The following is a 20,500-nucleotide window of genomic DNA, read 5'->3' as shown; positions in this document are numbered from 1 at the left end:
GTGAGCTGTCAAGACATGAAAAGATGCAGAAAAAACTTAAATACATATTATTAAGTTAAAGAAGCCAAACTGAAAAGACTACATACTCTGTGATTCCAACTACATGACATTCTGGAAAAGATGAAACCATGGAGATGGTAAAAAGATCAGTGGTTGCCAGTGTTAGGAGGGAGGAGTAGCCAGGAGTACAAAGACTTTTTAAAGCAGGGAAGCTCCCTTGCATGATGCTATCATGGTGCAAACAATCAAGCTGACTTCATCCACACCCATAGAATGTGAACCAAGTGTGGATCCCGATGTAAGCTGAGAATTCTGGGTGATGATGGTGTATCAATGCAGGTTCTGTGAACAAAGAATAGGAATCTAATGTAGGGCTTTCGCCCCTATCCCATTCCCAGAAGTCATTTCCCATGCCTTCCAGATTTCTATTGAGTGTTCCAAATCTCCTAATGAACATAATGCAGCCCTCTGGACAGCTTTGCTGATGGACACAGGCTCAGAGAGGCACATAGTGGGGAGTGTGCTGCAAAAAGAGATGTTAGGGTCTCACCACCCACTGTTGAATTTTCCTGGGGTCTCCTGGGGGACCCACTGTATTGTGTGTGTGGACACTTCTCTCCTATTATCTGGTGACTTGTGCCTGTTGGGATCAGCGTGACACGTTTGGAGTATGGGTGCTGAGGCTGAAGAGATCCGGTTTTGATCCCAGGCTCCACCTTTAACAAGTGGCCTGACCTTGAGCAAATGCATAGTTGTGTGTGGATTTTTATCTTCCATCTATAAAGTGGACATCATAATATTTGCATGCATGCATCTTGGGCTCGTTTGGTGCCAGACCTCCTCCTGGGTACTTTACACATATTAATCATTGCGTTTTCCCAATGAGTCTAGGAAGTCAGTACTACTATCTCTCCCATTTTACAGATGGGGAAAATAAGGAAAGTAGAGAACGAACAGGCTGGCAAACAATCCTGATCTGGACACAGAACTCATGTTCTGGACACTTCTCTAGGTGTCACCCCTGTGTGGGATGGAATGGGGCAAGAGTGGCATTTACCTCCTTAGGCTGACTTCAGGGTCCAAGGACACAATGCCTGTGATGTTTGTCAGTTTTTATCACTGAATACCTGATATGAACAGCTTTGAGAAAGAAAATTTTATTGGGCGCACTGTTTTAGAGGTTCAGTCCATGGTTGGCTGGATCCAAGGCAGAAACATCATGGTGGAAGGCCATGGTGGAGGAAAACCGCTCAGCTCAAGGCAGCCAGGAAGCAGAAAGAGTGAGGGAGGGGAGCCAGGGACAAGATATAGTCCCCAAGGGCACCCCCCGCCCCATGGCCTACTTCCTTTAGCCAAGCCCTACCTGCCTAAGTTACCTCCCAGGAGCCCATTCAGCTATCAATGGATTAATCCTACAAATGGATTAATCCACTGATGAGGACAGAGCCGTAATCATTGCCTGAGAGCCCTAACTCTGGACCTTGCTGTATTGGGGATCATGCTTTCAAAACATGAGCTTTTGAGGGAGATTCCAGATCTAAATCCAACAGTTGGAAGCACATCCTCCTTGCTCGTATCTTTTCTTTCTTTCTTTCTTTCTTTTTTTTTTTTTTTTTTTTTTTTTCTCTTGGGATTGAACCCAGGGGTACTTAACCACTAAACCACATCCCCAGCCCTTTTTAAAAATATTTTTAAAATATTTTTAAAAATATTTGCTAAGTTGCTTAGGACCTTGCCTCGCTAAGTTCCTAAGGTTGACTTTGAATTCCTGATCCTCCTGCTTCAGCTTCCTGAGCCACTGCACCTGGCTTATTTTAAATTTCATTTCCTTGGAATTCTAGATTCTAGATGTGTTAGTGGTTATTTGCAGTTCATGTGGGAAGACCAGGGTGCTGGGGGATGTGTCAGCTTCTCAACTAGAAGTAATTGGGAATTTTGTATTTATTTTGTAGAAACTACTGACCAGTGCCTCTCCTGGGAGAGTCACCCTTAAAATCTCTTTCCATCTCCTGAGGACAGAATTTAGTTCCACCAGAATGTCTGGGATGGTGGTAGAAAAGGCCACCTGGGCAGGGTGTGGTGGCCACCCCGAAGGCTGCCTAAGAAGAGGTGCCAGGACAAAGCAGCAAGAGAACAGGAGGGTAGGCCACAGACCACTAACACTCTTGCCATGTATGCTCACAGAGACTTGGGCATGGGGAAGATCAAACATGGTGGTCCTTGAGTAAACAGGCTGAGCTGACCCTCTTGGTTCTAGAAGGAAGGTGCTTATCATACTATGTTCTATGTTACTATAACGAAATACCAGAGACTGAGTCTCTTAAAATTTTTTATTTATTTATGTATTTATTTATTTATGGTATTGGGAATTGAACCTAGAGGTGTTTACCCACCAAGACAGGGTGGGGCTAAGTTGCTTAGGGCCTCACTAAGTTGTTGAGGATGACTTTAAACTGGCAATTCTCCTGCCTCAGCTGCTAGATTACAGGTGCATGCCACTGCACCCTGCTAGACTGTCTTTTATAAAGAAAAGAGGTTTATCTTGGCTCATTTTGGGAAACTGAAAAGTCAAGCTCAGGTGGCCGCATCTCATGAGGGCCTCATGCTGCCTTATAACTTGGCAGATGCATCATGTGGTGGGAACATGCTTGTGTGAGAACTGTAAGTGGTGTGTGCCAAAGAGGCCAAACTCATGGGTGACCTAACTTTCTAACAATCTGTTCTCATGGTGACTAAGCCCCTCCCACAAGAGGGGGAAATTATCCCTTCCAAAGGTGATACCCTCATGACCTCCTCACCTCCCACTAAGGACTTGCTTCTTGAAGGTCCCATTGCCTATCAATCCAATTACACTGGGGACAAAGCTTTCAGCAAGGAATTTATGGGAGACAAACCATGTCCAGACCATAGTAGAGCTTCTGGCAGCAGGTTTAAGTACAGGCTTAGTCAAGGCAGACACTGTTGATAGCTTTCCTAATAACTATTCACTTCGTGCTAATAGTTTCCATTCATTTGTGAGTCAGTGTTCTAAACCAATCATGATCATTTTTTAACCAAAATTTTCAGCCTCTCTTGCTGTCATTTGGCCCAGTCTGGCCAAGCAATAATCCTATGGGGATTTCTAGGAAAGATTTTCCTCTCCTGATGAAAAGAGACAGATAAAACTAGCATGGCCCTTAACATTTCCTTTACTTTTGGCTTGCCTTGAACCCAAGTGTGTTACTAGAACCATGGCAGCTATCTTGTGCCTTAAGGCCAAAGCATGAGGATGAAGTGTCAATATATCCTGGAGTCAGGTTCCCGGATGCTAACAATTGCCTTTGACTTGTGTTACGTGGACAAAAAAGAACCTCTTATCTGTTTAATCCTCAGAAGGTTGAATTCTTTGGTTTTACACGTTTGGTTTATTGTTTCCTTCATTTCAAGGATTTCCGTCTGGTTTTTTTTTTGAGAATCTCTATCTCTTTGTTGAAATGATCTTTTGCTTCCTCAGGCACTCTTTCAGCTTATTGGTATTATCAGTCATTGCCTGCATTTGCTCTCTTATCTCATCCTTTGCTTCGCGAATCATCTTAATCATGTATAATCTGAAGTCCTTTTCTGACATTTCTTCTAACATACTGTCATTGGATTCTATTAATATAGAATCTAGATTTGTTTGGATCATTTTCTTCCCTTGTTTCTTCATGTTGTTCATGTATCTTCCCCTCTAGCAGTGCAGATCTGGGGTATTGCAGATTTCCCCCTATAGGCTTATAGTGGTCCTATAGGTTTCCAAAACCCTTTCTTTAAGGGGAGATCAATATTAGCAGTGCCCAATTCAGACACTATGCAATCCTAGACCAAATAACCCCTATGAGGACAATAACAAAATTGTCATAATAAACAGAATGAGTTCAAATATTATCTTCAGTAAAACAAACAGATTTGCAATAAGGTCTGCAGTTTCTAATGGAGGACAAAGAGGATGCAGAGGGTTGTAGAATGTGGCTGTTAATGGGATAAGAAAAGATTATATAGAAGTTCTAAATAATAGAAAGGGTGAGAGTGTAATCCAAAGAAATTGGATGTTAGCATGCAAAAAAGGGAGAAAGAGACTCTGAGGGAACAGGTAAACAAAAGGAAAAGAGAGCAAGAAAAATAAAGAAATAAAAACTTAAATGTTTTCTATAAGGAGAAAAAAGAAAATCTAGTATAACCTTCGTATAGTAACGAAACCTCCCAGAGTTCAGTAGCCTGATGCTTGAGAGGTACCTGACAATGAGCTTCAAGCCTCCAGCAGGCATCTCAGGATGGCATTTGCCCCACCCAAAGATCGGAGCTCTGGCTTCCAGGATTATCCAAGATGGCCGCTCTGGCTTCCAAATGTGTTGGCAAGTGTGGAGCTGCAGCTCAGGGTGTGGATGTGGTCATCTGGAGGTCCTGAAGGCGGGATGCGGTTGGTCAGGCAGGGGTCCTGGAGGTCGGGTGTGTTTGGTGTGATTGTGGGATCCTGGAGGCCGGGTGCAATCAGTCGGTCTGGGGTCCCGGTGATAAGGCACAGTCAGTTGGTCTGGGGTTCCTGGCGGCAGGGAGCAGTCAGTCGATGTGAGGGCCCCAGAGGCAGGGAGTGATCGGTAGGGCTGAGGGATCCTGGAGACCGGGCTCAGTCAGTCTGGCCAGGGGTCCTATGGGGCCTGGCTGTTGTCTCAAAGTGGTGGCAGCCATGAGTAATCAAACCTGCAGGTACTGTGACAGAAAACTTCCAGGCAACAGCAGGCAGCTGGTGCTCCACTGGCGGTCAGCGATCAGTTTGCTGACTATTGTCGGACCATCGGGAGGTGAACTTCGTGCGTTGGGTGATGGATAGGTGTAAGGCAGGCGATGGACAGGCGAGAGGCAGGCAAATGGCAGATGATAGGCGCCTGACAGTGAGCAATCTGCACTCAAAAAAGGCGTCGATATGCTGGCAGACTGCAGGTCATCACAGCAGACAAATGGGGTAAACACCAGGGGATCTATAAGCAGCAAAAACTGCCTCACCGAGAAACAGATATCCTCTGCTTGAAACCAGAGTTACGGAGCGACAAGGAACGCAGCCTCCCTCTAGTCCGCCATCTTGGATCCCCTTCTTGGTTTTACACATGTGAATGTATTTTTTTTTAATTTTATTTTTTTCATACATGTATATAGGGTAATAATATCTGTCTCAGTCTACTGTTCTTCCCATCCCCACTGCCTCACCTCTGTACAATCCAAAGTTCCTTCATTCTTCCCTACCCAATCCCCAGAATGATGTATTTCTAACTGATAACAAACACAAAGTGTGTGTGTGTGTGCGCGTGTGCACATGTGTGCGCGTTCATGGTCTAGATTGACCAGTGAAGGACACAACAAACTCAGAGTTGGGCATAAACAGATCCTCAGGATGGCTTTGTGCTGAGCCCACTGCTGGGCCCTGGTGACATCCACCAAATCAGTTCCAGTCCTTCTCCACAAGGGCCTCATGGTCCGCCAAAAAAGAAAACAAATTGTATAACCCACAGGAACTCACAGAACTTAGTCAGGGTACAAAAAAGATTCCTTAACATTTTTTATATTTCAGTGCTAGGGATTGAACCCAGAGCCTTGAGCATACTAAGCAAGCACTCTATCCCTAGAAATCCCTTAACTTTTTTTTTCTTTTTTGTACTGGAGATTGAACCCAGGAGTGTTTTACCACTGAGCACCACCCCTCAAGCCCCCCCCCTTTGTTTTATTTTGAAATAGGATCTAAGTTGCTTAGGGCCTGGCTAAATTGCTGAGACTGAACTGAGATTATAGGTGTGCACTATCACACCTGGCAAAATCACTTAATTTATAAACATCAGGTTAAACCCTATTGGAGGATCTGCTTGCCAAGGCTGGCAAAAACTACTAAAAATCTAACTGGAAGAAGGGATGGAATTCTTAAGATCAACCCAGAGTCTTAGGGTGTAGTCAGCTCTGAAACACTGAAGGGGAACTTTGTCTTCATTTTATAATCCTGCTGACCCAGACAGGAATCAGTGAAATAAAATTATTTCCTGTGATGAGTAAATCCAAAGTCTCAGGGCTCACCATAATAAAGACCTATCCTATCAGTGGTTCACATCATGGTTTGGCAGGACCAGGGAGGAAAAGGGGTTGCTTGGTGCAAGGACCAAGATTCCTTCTCTCTCTCTCTTTTATTTTATTTTTTTTCCCTTTTTTTGGTGGTTGAACCCACAAGCCTTGTGCTTGCAAGGCAAGCACTCTACCAACTGAGCTATATCCCCAGCTCTCCTCTTTTTTTTTTTTTTTTTTGCGGTACTAGGGATCGAACTCAGGGCCTTGTGCTTGCAAGGCAAGCACTCTACCAGCTGAGCTATCTCCCCAGCCCCCCTCATTCTCTCTTGACTCTGCTTCCTTCTGATCTTCAAGGGTTGTTGTCTTGTTCAACTGAGATGGGGAGTGAGAGAGTAAGGGTGGTCCCTGGAGGGTCTTCTGGGCCAAGCCAGAAGTGGTGACATCACTTCTCACATTCTGTTGCCTAGACCTCATCACGTGGCCACATCTAACTGCAAGGGATGTTGGGAAATGGAGTCTCCTGTGTGCCCAAGAAGAACAAACATAGACAGTGTGGGCACCACTTGGCCCCTCAGAGGGTAGCATGGGAGGGTTCCACCATCTCCCAATTCACCTTCTTATGAAGAGCAGGCTGTGACCTTCTCTGTTACTCCATGATATATAGAGTAGCAATTTTCAGGGTATATAGCTTGTTACACCAGGGCTGGGGATGTAACTCAGTTGGTAGAGTGCTTGCTTCCACAAGGCCCTGGGTTCAATCCCCAAGACTGAAAAAAAAAAAAAAAAAAAAAAAGAGTTACTCCATTTTAAGTGCTGAGGTGAAATCACTCTACACCTTGCTTATACAAGTAAACAACCACCATCTGCCTGGCACTACCATAGGCATAAACTGATAAATCAATTGTGCTAATAAAAATTACCACCTGTGGACTTACCAAATTAATCAGAAACACACGAATATATGGTGTTTCAAACCCATATAGAAAAACCAGGCCTGTGAGCTTATTGAACACACCAGAGCATCAAATGAAGTCACCTCTCACTCAGGCCTATACAAGGAGGAGCACCCTGAGACTGGACATGGTGGTATGCTGATCCCATCACTTGGTCACTCCTCACAGCCTTGCCCAAGAAAATCGACATAGCGATGAACCTCCAACTCTCTGTCCTCAGAGTGCAGTTTCTCCAATCCAACCTGACATCTCAAACTGACACTGGAAACTGCTGTCTGTCCAGATCTTGGTCTAGAGTAAGTTCCTGCACTTTGACAGGTTGGCACCCTGAAAAAGTGCCTCTGCTGGTTTGGATTTGTAATCTTATCTGACCACCTACTGTGACTCTTTGCATTTGTATCAGCTCTCTGCCTTTACTCTGAGTTCAGACTCCAGAACACTTTGGCTGCCTTAACCCTTTCTTAGCCTTCCTGTGATCTATATCTATATATTTCTACCTATCTGTATATACAGATATATAGTGTGATGTGTGACTTGAGTGTTAGAGATATTCGAAATTAAGATAGGAATAAAGGAAACTGCGATTGCCCAGCTTATGACTACCATGTGACCCACAACTATTTAGTGAACTGCCCCTGATGAAAGTGGTGTCGCCTGTGCATTTATTTCTGTTCAACAAATTCTGACATTGTGGAAAGACACAAATATGTTTGGTCCATGTTAATGATGTAGCTCACCCATCACACCTGGGTACCATCCCCAGCATTAAACAAATAAAAATAAAACAGGGGCTCTCAACTTCAGCACTATGATAACTCTTGGTTGTGGGGCTGTCCTGACTATTGCAGCAGCTTCCTTGGCCTGTGCCCATTAGATGACCGCAGCAGCCTCTACCCTCTGCCCAGTTATGACAACAAAAAACATCTCCAGACATTGCCAAATGTCCCTGGGGTTTATGTGTGCCAAAGCACTCCCAGGTGAGCACCACTGAGCTCGTAGGTGCAGGAACTTTGGATAGGAAAGACTGGAGGGAAGGCAGAGGAATTCAGAAGAGAGGCTTTCCAGGTTCCCCATGTGTCTGTAGCAGCAGAAGATAAAACCAAGATGGCAGCTCCTTTCCCAGAGAGATCATGATTAACGTGGCAACTGGATGAAACGGACATTGGAATGAGGTTTCTACAGGGCTGGAGAGGCTCAGGGTCAACTCTGGCTCAGGGGAGGTTTCACAGAGAAGAACAGAGCTCAACCAGGTGAGGAAGGTCAGAGGAATTTATCACAAGGTTGTGCAGGGAGGAGAGTTCAGTGAGTGTCATGTCCCCTCCCTGAGAGAGAACCCAGCATGGTGCTTATGTGAATGGAAGGTAATTCGATGTAACTGGAGTGGGGGTGGTTATTGAGGGACAACCTTCCCAGGAGTCCTGAAGGGTTATGGAAAGTAATATTCCTGCAACATAGCCCCAAAGAAAAATGGAGAGGGATGCAGTTCAGGAGGAGGGAGGGGAAACTAGCAAGGAACAATGGGCCCTGGGGAAAGGGATGGATACTGAACGCTGGGCCCTAAACCATGACCTTCCCCCATGGCTAATTAGTCCTAAATGGAAGCACAGCAAATACCAATGGGCATGACTTGAGTACTCATCCCTGGGATCTTGACTCTTATCTCCCCAGACAACATTGAGTTTCAACCTTTTTACAACTACCTTCCTAAATTAAAGTTTTAACCTGTTCAACTAGCCCCTGACGGTCAAAACTGCAAGTACTTGGCCTCCAATGATTACATCATTGCACCCTATAAAACCAAAATCCCCTCTGTAACTGACAGCCACTTTCCCCATCTGGAAAATGGGCCCCAAGTCCACGAAGGAATAAGGGTTTCTCTGAATCCGTTGAGGTCTGCCTCCTGTCCTTTTGTGCTTACAAGTTCTCTTCAAATTGGTTTCAGTCACTTCTCTGTGTTCATATTGTCCCCCTACAGGCCCCTACTTGACCACTGGCCACTCTGTACTGACTTGCTTCTGTTCAAATCCCTGCTTTTGTTCCATAGTATCCTAGTCCCTCCCACAGAGTAGTGAGATAGAAATTTGGAGATAGGGGAGGCAAAAGAAAAAGGTTGAGTCCCAGGAGTTGTTGGAATGCAGGGAATGCCCATGAACCTTTGAAATGCAAAACATGAAGGCCTCAACAACTCAGCCCATGTCCTTGAGGCTCCACTGTTTGCCCTTGTCTGCAAAAAGTGACACAAAAGTCAAAGTGCAAGGGCTAGAAAAACTGGCACAAATTGGTGTAACTCCACCCTGACTTTAGTCCTCTAGTCCAGCTCCCAGCTACAGTTCCCAGACCAATGGGTAGCTGACTAACCCTTGAGACAGCCCATGTTATCCCTTGAATAAATAAATAAATCTCTCCCTCCGATGAGTACATGATGAATTTTTTTCCATTACATGTGCCAAGGATGCCCCCTTGTCCTGGGTTGAGGTTCGCCCTCTCTGGGAACTCCTCTGGTGACAGCAGGTACTCAGAAAATAGATGAATAAATGAATCAAAACATAAAGGAACTGATTCATGGAGGGGGTTCTCATATGCCATCCTGAAAAGATGGGATTTTGGTCTGAACAATAGGGAACCATTGTTAGGCTTGTTGGTGCACACCTATAATCCCAGCAGCTCAGGTTCCTGAGGCAGGAGGATCTGCCTCAGCATTTTAGTAAGATCCTAAGCAACTTAATGAAACCCTGTGTTAAAATAAAAAATAAAAGAGCTGGGAATATAGCTTAGTGGTATAGTACCCCTCAGTTGCATCCTCAATACTCCCCCAAAATATATGTATGGAGCTACTGCAAGGGAGTCATCTGCTGCTGGCTGTTGGTTGGACGATGGCTTAGAAAGGGTGGCTGCTGAGAAGACCAGCTGTTGTGAATGTACAGGTGAGACCTGATGAGCCAGGAGCTATTTCAGAGGAACAATTATGGGAGTTGATGACTGATAAGATGTGGTAGGGAGGGAGAGGAGCAGGTGGCAGTGATACACCCCCTGGTGTCTGGCTTGAGCCACTGGGACCCAGGGTGGGAGGCGGGCTGGGGTCGTGGACTAGGGAGTAGAGAGATGAGCCTGGTAGGTGGACGGAACCTGGAGAAGGAAGGAGGAATCTACCAGGAAATGGAAAATGGGGCATTATTCCTGGAGAGTAGCTGGAAGAAAAACTGCTTTATTCTATTTTCAAGAATCTGGCTATAGCTGTCTACACAGATGCAGGGTAACAGTATTGTGTTTGTGGGGGGAAACAGCATTGTGTTTGTGGGGGAAAGCAGCACTCATTAGGAAAACTCATTTATTTTTTTTTTAATATGATTTTTAGTTGTAGATGGACACAATATGTTTACTTTTTATTTATATATTTTTATGTGGTTCCGAGGCTTGAACCCAGTGCCTCACATATGCTAGACAAGTGCTCTACCACTGAGCTACAATCCTAGCCATGGGAAAACACTTTAAAAGCCCTGATTTGGTGAAGTACAGGCCCATTTTCCCTAGAGATGGGATGGGGTAAGACTGGGATGGAAAGCAAAGCTGGGGTCTCCTCCGGTGACAGGAGACAACCTTAAGATGCTGTGAGGTCTGACATTTGATGTATGGTTACCCTTTACCTTAGAACCCAACAATCAAAAGGCAAATAATTCAGTTTTGAATGGATAAGATATTTCTCCAAAGACATACTGAAGGCCAAGGGCCCAGGAAGACGCTCTGGTGTCCTCATTAGCCACCAGGTAAGTGCAAATGGAAACTATAATGAAACTTCGCATCTGTGAGGATGACTAGAATCAAAAATGTATATGTAAATGTAAATGTTTGGGGTGTGGCTAAGTGGTAGAGCTTTTGCCTGGTGTGAGTGAGGCACTGGGTTCGATTCCCCAGCATGGCAAAACAAAAAAATCAAAATGGGCAGAAGATAATACATGTTGGGGAGGATGTGGGGAAGGTGGAGATCTCATGCATCCCTCTGGCAATTCCTTCACATTGGGATCCTTGTAAAATGGTGCAGTCACAGAACTAAAGAGAGTCAACACATGACTTAGCAATCTCACCTCTAGAATTCCCAAGAGAAATGAAAACACGTCTGTAAAAATCCTGTACATGACATACTTATAGCAGCATTATTCATAAAACCCCGAAGTGGAGCAACCCAAACATCCATTAACTGATACAAAACAGTGAAATTATTCAGCCTTGAGAAGGAATGAAGTCTTGATTCCTGCCACAATGTGGGTGACACTCAAAAACCTGATGCTGAGTGAAAGAAGCCAGACACATAAATTCTCAGAGATTGAGTGATTCTCTAATCTGAAACGTCTAATCCAGGCAAATCCGTGGAGATAGACAGCAGATCAGAGGCTGCCTGGGGCAAGGGAGGGAGAATCGGGAGTGACCACTCATGGGTACAGAGTTCTCTGTGGAGGATGGAAGGGTCCAGGAAGGAGACCATGGTGATAGTCATGCAACACAACAAATGTGTTAACAGCCACTGGATTTACACTTTAAAATGCCTAATTCTAAATTGAAAAGGTTTAAATGGTAAATTTTATGTTATATAAATTTTATCTCATGTTTTAAAATATTATTTTAATGGAGCTGGAGATGGAACCTTGGGCCTGTGCTTGGTAGACAAGTGCCCTATCACTGAGCTACCCACCTAGCCCTTGCCACATTTTTAAGAAGTATATTCTCTGTATTTTACACCTTTTTTTTTTTTTTTTTTTTTGCAAATCTCAAAGTGTTCTAAAATTAGGTCTAATAATGAAACAAAAAACCAAAACAAAACATAAAGTGGTCCTGAGGAGTCTATGACCTTGGTCGTGCACTGCCCCTTATAGGTCACTGGGCATCTGGACACCCTGTACATACCCAGCACTGTCATCATCAACCTGCCTGTGCAGAAGCAGCATGCACATTATCATATTTATACTAATAAAAGTGTTTGATGATGTTAAAGTACTCAAACTAGACCTAAAAATAAGTGGTAGGCTTTAATATCTTAAAAGGAAAGTAAGATGAAATAGGTTTCTCTAAATAAAAAAGTCAAATCCAGAATTACTATATATTTCAACAATGAAAGAACATTTTATTATTATTATTTTAATAACATATTAGTGAATACACCAGATGGTGTTTTCTCAAATGGTACATGAGACACAGGATAACATTTCTCTTTGATTCCCCCAAGAATCTCAACATGGTCCATGTTGGAAGATTTGGTTTCTTAGGATACCTGTGACCCTGACCTTGAGGGTCCCAACAATGCTTAGTGGTAAAGAACACTTTGCTAAGTTTTTCTGTCATTGGTCCTTGCTCAAGGTGTTCACCTTTTTCTTCTAATCTTGTTTGCAGCACTTGATCATGTTTTTTCATTATTGTGCACAGGATCAGATTGAGGGAGAATTTGAAGTTGGGCACAGTGGCACATGCCTGCAATCTCAGTAACTCAGGAGACTGAGGCAGGAGAATCACAAGTTCAAGGCCATCATGGACAACCTAGTGACATCTCACGTGTGTTCATATGAAGTCCACAGAAGGGTAGTAGCATACTATCTTGCTACCATCAGATGTCAAAGCAAGCTCTACTTTTCAATTATAGTCATCTGGAAGAGAAGAATATGTACATTTTTGACAAATGCCAGATAAAACTCTGTCATGAGATCGCCATGTTGCCTCTCCCTTCTTTCTTTAGAGAGTACAGGGTCAACCGAGTCACCTGCCTAGACCCAGACAGAGCTGGTTATCTTCCATCCTTATGAACCCCCCATGAGGAAATGGAACTTGGGAGGTGGGGACAGTTGTCCCAGATCATCAGTGAGTAGGTGGCAGAGCTGGGATGAACTGAAGGTATGCTGGCCCCAGTGGGCCGGCTGTGGGGTCAGCTACCAGAAATCTCTGAACAGCAATGTTGAGTCTGGGCCATAGCTGGCCACTGCTACAGACACACAGACACATACAGAAACATGGACACACTCCCCCTAATGAGTCACACACATCTACACCCCATTGGCACTGAAACAGACAGGCTCACAGGTATACACACACACACACCCTCATGGTGAAACAGCCACACCCATCCATCCACACACTGAAATACAGACACACAGACAAGTGTGGAAATGCACACACACCCTGAAACACACTGTGAAACAGACACACATCAAAATAGACACGAACCCCTTGAGACACAACTCCAGACACACTGAAATAGACACACAGACTCATACTGAAATAGACACTGAGAAACATGAAAACACACTCCAAAGTGCACACACACATGCACAAAAACACAAAGAAAGACTCACGTATGATGCACATCAAAACACACACATAGAAACACAGACCCAAACACTAATCCTCACACTCACACTAGGTACTGGGCACTGTTGCTGAAGTGCTGGTCATGTAAATCCTGGGCTGAGGGAGGGTGAAGCCTGTTGGGAGGGTAGGGTTAGCTATGAATTCCCTGTGACCTGTGGGTCACTTTGATCTGACCAGGCCTCCCCGTGAGGTCCTTGGCCATCTGGTGCCCAAAAGCCAACTCCAGATGCTTGCTAAGGGGTGGGGCCTGGGCCTGTGTGAGTCAGGGGATGGGAGCAACTCTGGGTCAGGGCAAGGTGCTCTGGGAGCCACCTTCTTAAGGCTAAGTCTCCAATTCATGGGTTGGTTGGTTTGTTTTTCATGCTGGGAATGGGTCTTGTGCATGGTAGGCAAGTGCTCTACCACTGAGCTCACCCCAGCCTCCCTCCCATTCATTAACTTCACATTGTCAGAATTCTTGAGTGGAAGTGTGGGCTTCCTACTGGATCCTGAGGGTCACAGTACATGATAGTGATAGTAGTGGTGGTGATAGTAGTAATAAATAACCAACATTTACCAAATACTTTGTATTCTAGGCACTGAACCAAGAACATTATCACCTTCAATCTCCACAACAGGAGATCTCCACACAGGTCTATAAAATTAGTACTATTATCGAACCACTATACAGATGGGTAAACAAAGGCCTGCTGAGGCAAAATAATTTGTCCAAGCTCCAAGCTCTCCAAGTCAGTAAGGGATCACGTTGGTCCTATGACCCAGAAGCATTGTATCAGTCAGCTGTTGCTGTAACAATGCTGCATAATAACCATCCCTGGCTCAATGGCTGATAGCAACATGTTTTTATACTCATGCTCATGGGTTGGCAGGTTGAGTATGGATTGATGGATTTGGTCTGGGCTGGGCCAGTGGCTCTACTTCCTCTTCAGTCCATTTAGACTCCTACATGTGTGCTTGTTCTGGACCCCAGGTTCAGGGGCTGTGGTCACCTAGGATATAGGGAAGGTCACTGGAGCGCAGAAGCCACACCAAACTGCACAGAACATCTAAGACCTCAGTTCTTGTTGGTTCTCATTCCATTAGACAAACCAAGTCACATGGGTAGGCCCATCCACTGGACACTAAGCTCTGCCCACAGTGAGAAGGGGAGGGAGTGTGGGTGAACATCTGCTGAACAAGAATCTAAATCCTAACTCAGCCTTAACTCCGAAACCTGGTCCCAACCAATAGGTGGCCTTGTCTCCATGAGTGCACAGAGGTAGACAGGGTGGAACATCAACTAGAGTCCTGGCTCCAACACTTTCTGGCTATAGCTGAACCCTTCTGACCCTCACTTTTCTTTCTTTCTTTCTTTCTTTTTTTTTTTTTTTTTGCGGTGCTGGGGATGGAACCCAGGGTCTTGTGCTTGCAAGGCAAGCACTCTACCGACTGAGCTATCTCCCCAGCCCTGAGCCTCACTTTTCTGTTCTATAAAATGGATCACTGGGAGGTGTAAATGGGATTAATGCATATCAAATGCTTGGCATAAGGCCAGCATATAGGAAGTTCTCAATATAGAATAGTTAATTATTAACCATTATCTAGCTATACCTGGGGGTGTATTTCATGGGTGAGGGTTTGAGATGCTTAACACCTCGCACATAAAAAGACCACTCATACAGCACAGAACTGCCCCACTCGCATGCCAATGGCCCTTAACAAGAAATTTGGAAAGAGTCTCACCTGGGCATTTCTGGGGAGGGGTGGATCAGACCCTGAGATGGCTGGGGGCAAGAGGACCCCTTTGGGCTGTCCCCTTGGGTCCTCCATGAACTCAGTGTTGGTGCTGGGACATTGGCTTCTGCAGAGGCGCTTTCTCCTCTTTCAACCTCAGAGCACACAGCTTCTCTCCCGCCTGGCATCCTGAGGGAGGCAGCCATGTCAGCATCAAGAAGGTCATGAGGGGCTGGGGAGATAGCTCAGTCGGTAGAGTGCTCGCCTTGTAAGCACAAGGCCCTGAGTTCGATCCCCAGCACCCCCCCCCAAAAAAAAAAAAAAAAAAAAAAAGAAGGTCATGAGCAGGGTCTGCTGGCAAGGGGCTGGGATGACAGCTTCCCCTGCTGGCAGCCTTCAAGATCCCCGAAAACCAGCTGTGTCTGAGCTGCCCTCCAGAGAGGGGCTTTGCCCACCCATGAGTCTTAGCAATCAATAAGAACAACACATCAGCTGCAGTCATTCAGAGGAAAGTAAATAGCAAACCCCACTCGGCTCTTCGGAGGATAGCTACTTGCCAGTGATCACTGCTCACTTTGACAAGACCTTCCATGAACCCAGCTCAGAGCAGCACTCAGGCAACATCCTGTTCAGAAATGCAGAGTACATTCTTTTACTCTTTTTGTTTTTAACATTGTGCATATAATTAATGCCAGAGAGCTGTACACTTAAAATGGTAAAATATGAAAATTTAATGTTAAATATATTTTACCTCAATAAAAATGTGCACAAAAATTGGTCATTATTTGGGGACATTGAAGGAGTTGATAATATTAGAATATAAAAAAAAGAATATAAAAAAAAAGAAATGCAGAATACACAGCTAATCATGACAAACCCACTTGAGAGGCAGTCTATAATATACCTGGCTTGTACTCTCCAAAATGGTCAATGCCTTTCTTGTAAGGCAAAGAAAAACCAAGGGATGATCCAGATCAAAGCCAGTCTCTCATGACCCTGGATTGGAACCTGTATCTGAAAAAGAAACGCTTATCATCAGGTCCAATGACACAATGTGAATATGGACTACATGTAAACTAACACCGCTGTGTCCACGGTACACTTCCGGATACTGATCTCTGTACTGTGGTTTTACAGAAGAAGGTCTTTGTTTTTAAGAGAATTGGGGATGAAGAGTCAGTAATTTATCCTCAAATAGTTCATTAAAAAAACAACTAATACAAACAAACAAAAAACCCCCAATTAAATAGAAACACATAAGGCAATCAAGGATCTAAGAATTAGTCCTGAGACCCTTCACCAAATAGAAGAAAAAGTAGGCCTGAATCTCCATCACATTGGCTTAGGACCAGACTTCCTTACAAGACCACCATAGTGCAAGAAATAAAAGCAAGAATCAATAAATGGGACAGATTCAAACTAAAAAGCTTTTTTTCAGCAAAGGAAACAATAATGTCAAAAGAGAGCCTACAGAGTGGGAGAAAATCTTTTCCACACACACTTCAGACAGAACGCTCATCTCCAAAGTTTATAAAGAACTTAAAAATTTTACCCCCAAAATACAAAGAACCCAATCAATAAATGGGCTAAGGAAATGGGCAGACACATCACAGAAGAGGATATACAGATGATCAACAAATATATGAAAAAGTGCTCATCATTCCTAGTAATTAGAGAAATGCAAATTAAAATCACCCTAAGATTTCATCTAACTCCAGTTAGAATGGCTATTATCAAGAGCATAAGCAATAAAATAAGTGTTGGCGTGGATGTGGGGAAAAAGGCTTACTAATACATTGATGGTAGAGTTGCAAATTAGTGCAGCCACTCTGAAAAGCAGTATGGAGACTCCTCAGAAAACTTGGAATGGACCCACCATTTGACTCAGCTATCCCACTCCTTGGTTTATACCCAAAGGACTTAAAATCAGCACACTATATGTTGCAGCCAGATCCATGTTCATAGCAGCTCAATTCACAATAGCTAGATTGTGGAACCGAGATGCCCTTCAATTGACAAATGGATAAAGAAACTGTGGTATATATATATTTACACACACACAATGGAATATTACTTGGCCATTAAGAAGAATAAAATTATGGCATTTGCTGGTAAATGGATGAAATTGGAAAATATCATGCTAAGTGAAATAGGCCAAGCCCCCAAAACCAAAGGCTGAATGTTTTCTCTGATAGGTGGATGACCATATATAACGAGGGGGGTGGCAGGGGGAAGAGAAGAATGAAGGAAATTTGGATGGTGTAGAGGCAAATGGGGTGGGGGGGTGGGGGATGGAAAGATAATAGAATGAAACAGAAAGTATTATCCTATGTATATTTATGATTACATGAATGGTGTGAATCTACATTGTGTACAATCATAGAAATGAAAAGTTGTACCCCATTTGTGTATAATGAATCAAAATGTAGTCTGTAAATATAAAAAAAATTAATTAAAAAAACACATAAGGCAAATGTCAGTGAATATGAAGAAGCAGACATTGGTTGGTGAGGGATGGAGGGTGTTTACTATGTCACTTTTGCAAAAAAAAAATTTTTTTAGTGGTTTTTGGTATTTCAAGGTAGAAATTTTAAGAAATTGCTTAGAATTGGAGGTGTAGCTCAGCAGTACAGTGCTTGCCTAGCATTGTCCAAAGCCCTGTGTTCCATCCACCCCCAGCACTGCAAAACAAAAACAAAAAAAACTCAAATAAAATAACTTAAAAATTATGAGAGTCCAATTCATTTAATAAATTTAAGAGATCGCTAAAATGAAGGCTCATGTGTTTTTTTTTGTTTTGTTTTGTTTTTTGGGTGCTGGGGATCGAACCCAGGGCCTTGTGCTTACAAGGCAAGAACTCTACCGACTGAGCTATCTCCCCAGCCCCCGTTTTGTTTTGTTTTGATTTTTTTTTTTTTAAAGAGAAGTTGCATTGGAATACTGCAACTAAAACACTATTCTAATTAAAAAAAAAAAATAAATAAATCACATGGGGTCAGATGCAGTGCCACATGCCTGTAATCCCAGCAGCTCGAGAGGCTGAGGCAGGAGGATTGCAAGTTAAAAGCCAGCTTCAGCAAAAGTGAGATACTAAGCAACTCAGTGAGACCCTGTCTCTAAATAAAATACAAAATAGGACTGAGGATGTGGCTCAGTGAACAAGTGCCCCCGAGTTCAATCCCCAGGATTAAAAAAAAAAAAGGGGGGGATTTTTAAGGTGGCTCGGGAGCGTCCCGGAGGAGCGGGCGGTGGCCGGAGGAGCGAGGAACGCAGCGAGGGACGGAGCCGGGAGCCACGCCGCGCTGAGCGGGGCAGCACAGCCACCGCCACCGCCACCGCCGCAGGGTGGGGTGGGAGGGGCGGGGGCGCCTCTGCCTCCGCCGCCTCCCGGGTGGGCGCCCTTCGCGGTGGACGCCGGCGGCCCCGGACGAGGGTCTCACCACCTTAAATGGTTTTGAACCAATGAACCTGCATCCCCTTAGGAAGACGGACAGCCATCGCGTGAACTGTAGAATTTGCAGACAGATTTATATTGGTATCCTCCCGCAGATCATGAACGACCCCCTGCACCCCCGCCCCTTGGTGGCATTGCTGAATGGCAGAGACTGCACCGTGGAGATGCCCATCCTCTAGGACCTGGCCACTGTGGCCTTCTGCGACGCACAGTCCACTCAGGAGATCCACGAGAAGGTGTTAAACGAGGCCGTGGGCGCTATGATGTACCACACCATCACCCTCACCAGGGAAGACCAAGTTCAAGGCCCTGCGGGTGATCGTGAGGATCGGCGGTGGCTATGACGACGTGGATATCAAGGCTGCTGGCGAGCTCGGGATTGCTGTGTGCAACATCCCGTATGCAGCTGTGGAAGAGATGGCCGATTCCACCATCTGCCACATCCTCAATCTGTACCGGCGCAACACATGGCTGTACCAGGCACTGCGGGAAGGCACACGGGGACAGAGTGTGGAACAGATCCGCGAGGTGGCTTCAGGAGCAGTTCGAATCCGTGGGGAGACACTGGGCCTCATCGGCTTCGGTCGCACAGGGCAGGCGGTTGCTGTTCGAGCCAAGGCCTTTGGATTCAGCGTCATATTTTATGACTCCTGCTTGCAGGATGGGATAGAGCGGTCCCTGGGCGTGCAGAGGGTCTACACCCTGCAGGACTTGCTGTATCAGAGCGACTGTGTCTCCTTGCACTGCAATCTCAACGAACATAACCACCACCTCATCAATGACTTTACTATAAAGCAGATGAGGCAAGGGGCATTCCTTGTTAATGCAGCCGGTGGTGGCCTGGTGGACGAGAAGGAGGGCAGGATATGCAGGGCAGCTCTCGATGTGCATGAATCAGAGCCCTTTAGCTTTGCTCAGGGTCCTTTGAAAGATGCACCAAATCTCATCTGTACTCCCGACACAGCCTGTATAGTGAACAAGCATCACTAGAGATGAGAGAGGCAGTTGCCACCGAGATCCACCCAGCAATCACAGGTCACATCCCAGAAAGCTTAAGAAACTGTGTCAACAAGGAATTCTTTGTCACATCAGCTCCCTGGTCAGTAATAGACCAGCAAGCAATTCATCCCGAGCTCAATGATGCCACATACAGATATCCACCGGGCATAGTAGGCGTGTCCTGCAGCCATGGAAGGAATCATCCCTGGAGGCATCCCGGTGACTCACAACCTCCCCATGGTGGCATACCCTTCCCAAGCTTCCTCTCACAACCAGCCTACAAAACATGGGGACAATCGAGAGCACCCCAACGAGCAATAGCAGAGAATGCTGAGAGGTAATCATTCAGATAAACTTGGGACCAAGAGACAGTGAAAGTGGATGAACTAAGAGAAAAGGAATTTGACAGTCTTTTTAACTGATCCTGGACATATGCATCGTTGGTGTTGCGGTGTTAAAAGCTACAAGAGTTAGAAAACTGAAGATGTCCTCTGCTCAAAGAAGCGCTGAAAGACTAGGACGTGATTTATTAACGACCAACTTCTGTTATTGTGTGTTAAGTTTTTCATCTGTGCATCAAATCACAAAGAATAAATAGAGCTTTTTCCTTTATCAGTTCCTTGGGCACAGCAGGTCCTGAGCACCTTGCTCTAGAATGTTGCATCAAGAGTTCCAAAACAAACATTAAAATAAAAAAATATTAAGAGGAAATCCCCATCTTATGACTCTAGTCCCTTTGGTCTACAGGGGCTTGTCACCTCTTTTTACTAATAGGAAGACAATTGCTACAAAATGGGTAAAAAACTGTTTGCCTGTGTTAGACACCTGCACGCTCAGGACTGAAGACAGTACAGGCTCCTGTACAGAAGTGTCTCCCTCGCAGCTGAACTGCATACCGAGTGGGCAAGTTGGTTGTAAGTTCAGTTGTACCCTTTGATGATGCAAAAAGCAAAAAAAAAAAAAA

At 44.8% G+C, this 20,500-nt stretch overlaps 1 pseudogene across 1 annotated transcript; it reads left to right on the top strand.

Moving 5' to 3' along the window:
* Positions 1-18,467: 18,467 nt before the first annotated feature.
* On the top strand, positions 18,468-20,500 carry LOC306658028 (C-terminal-binding protein 2-like; annotated as a pseudogene). Its single transcript has one exon. The product of its transcript is annotated as a C-terminal-binding protein 2-like (transcript).

Source organism: Sciurus vulgaris (assembly GCF_902686455.1).
Source record: "Sciurus vulgaris genome assembly, chromosome: 3".
Taxonomy (NCBI): domain Eukaryota; kingdom Metazoa; phylum Chordata; class Mammalia; order Rodentia; family Sciuridae; genus Sciurus; species Sciurus vulgaris.
The sequence above is the reverse complement of the archived record's forward strand: the minus strand, read 5'-3'. Positions and strand labels throughout refer to the sequence as shown.